Below are 2,560 nucleotides of genomic sequence, written 5' to 3'. Positions count from 1 at the left end.
TCACATGCTTTATATGAGTCGGTACGTCTAACCCTCATTACTTCGGGGTTCTTCCCATTTTCAATTTTGCTACATTTAGCTTAACTTGAGAAATTTCTTTATCTCAACAGGCCAAGAGAATCTCACTACATATGTCAACCAATGACTTTAGGTTGAATAGATTACTAAAGATAGTTCTCTTGTTGTTATATTTCAACATATACTGGTTCGTTAGTATCATGGATGAAGAATAAAAATGGAAATTTTCTGACTCATATCACCTTTTGTCTTTACGTAGGTTGCCTAGGCAGGTGAGCCGATGTAAAAGCTTAACCATACTTTTATGAGATAAAATCTTTACGATATAATATCTCTAGTCCTATCTCGACTTGATCGGGACAAAAGAACTTTCGGTTTCCGTTTTTCAGGATAGAGGGTTATTTGACGAGTGCTCGTCGCTATTTAATTTTGGAGAAGAGAACGATCCTGACTTCTTTCCATTGAAATTCCCTTTATAGGTTCTTTCTTGAGTAAGCCGATATTTTTGAGTTTTTTCCTAGCCGACTGCAGGCTACAAAGATATTTCTTCAATTAGTGTTTTTTGATTTGTTTAACTAAATTATTAATATATTGTTAATTTAACGTTTACAAAAAAAAATAGTACATTCCTTTTCTATGGCGCATAATGTCAATCCTGGAGCAGATCAATTCCAACGAGCATAAGATGCAAAATTTCATCATCCATTAATTTAAATTTAAATTATCGATTATCAAAATGGTGGGTGGTGGTATTACACGTCTCGAGTTGTGATCATTTTCTGTAGGATATAAATCATTGTAAGAACTATATATTACTAAGTTTCGTGAAAAATTGACGACGAAATTGTGAGATATTATGAGAATAACCACGTCGACAAATTATTCTCAATCTAGTAGACTTTGTAATAAAAGAAACAAACATAGTAATCCATGTCACTATGCTAACAATACGAGCAACAACATAAGTATGCTCATCTCTGCTTGTTCAATAGTTTAGTAGACAATTTTCATCCAAGAAATACAGTCATAGCACGTCCTAGATTCCCTTGCACAGGCGGTTTGATTATTTATGACTCGTCAATATATGGTTCTTTAGCATCTGAATTTTATAAAGAAATCATTAAATAATAAATTATTAAAAAAAATAATTAAAGATAAATAAATGCAGGCTAATTAATGCCTAACGCATTAAGTACAAAATGGTATCTGACTCAAATATCTCTGAATCAAACGCCTGAACCACACCAAACTTTGAATTAGACATTAGAAAGACGGAAAACACAAATGATCTGACATCTGATGCGGATTTAATCCACCACCGAGTCAGATGCAGATCTTGCATCAAATCCAAACAAACAAGGATTAACTAATGGTTAGGTTTTGAGGCGGTTACCACATTATAAAGAATGGAACCCCTCTCTCTTTCTCTGCTCAGTGATTAGGGATGGTCATGAGACGGGTATGCCAATCCCAGTCACTGTCATGTTCGTAAAAAAAATACATATACCATCCCCATCATCACAGGAATTGGGGCGGATAGGATATGGCCATATGGGGAGGATTTTGGATGGCTTACTCATGATCCTTAGTTAATATATAATGTAAACGACAATAATAACCTAAAAACAACGGATTTGAAGATTTTAAATTTAGAATTTCTCCTCAATTTTTCTCTATTAATTTTTGGATAATGTGTTTGATTAGTTATTGTTACAGAGAAGTGAAAGTGATGACTAAACAAGAACGATCAAGAATATAATAAATGAAAGAATAACTCGGCTAAGTGACAAAAACATCTTATCTCAAACACGATTACACAATCAAGAAAAACAAGTTACATTACCATATGATTCTAGATATGATTAACCATTATATATCGGAGATTACTAATTAATATAGAGTTATAGAGAAATACCTTATTTATTAGAACACTTAATGAGCACTATAAAACACCACATACATACGATATAAATTCTTATATAAAAATATAAATCCTTAGAATATGAAAGTTATGGGACGGGGACCTTCAATCCCCTTCCCACCCCATCCCCGAGACAGGAATTTCGGATATTACCCATAAGCTAACCCATCCCCGTTTATTCGGGTAAAACACTACCCAAACGGGATAGGTACCTGAGGGGATGGGTTGGAGTTGGAAATTTGGCCATCCCTATCAGTGATGGAAAGTAATGAAAGCCTGTTGTTGGGGATGGAAATGTAACTCCGTCTAGTGATTCCAGCATAGTTGTGAGCCGTGGATTCGATGATGTTGATACTAGTAGCTAGCTAGTTCCATCTTGCTGGTTTTAAGTTTTTTTTTGGGTGTGGCTTTCTAACTCTTTTTGAATGTCTTGTAAAGTTAACAGGGTCGAACGTGGTTTGTCGGCTGCTTGTTGTTTGTTCTTTTTCCGCACAACTTTTGTCCTTCCCTCTTGAGGTCCTTGTATGATTGGATTTGTAACTACGCCTCTTATCAGTACTTCCTCCTCGCTCTTTTCGTGTACATCTTCTATCGTCACTTCATCGAAATTGACCGGTCGAC

The sequence above is a fragment of the Papaver somniferum genome, chromosome 2 (genome assembly GCF_003573695.1).
Source record: "Papaver somniferum cultivar HN1 chromosome 2, ASM357369v1, whole genome shotgun sequence".
Lineage (NCBI taxonomy): Eukaryota > Viridiplantae > Streptophyta > Magnoliopsida > Ranunculales > Papaveraceae > Papaver > Papaver somniferum.
This window is presented reverse-complemented; position numbering follows the sequence as displayed.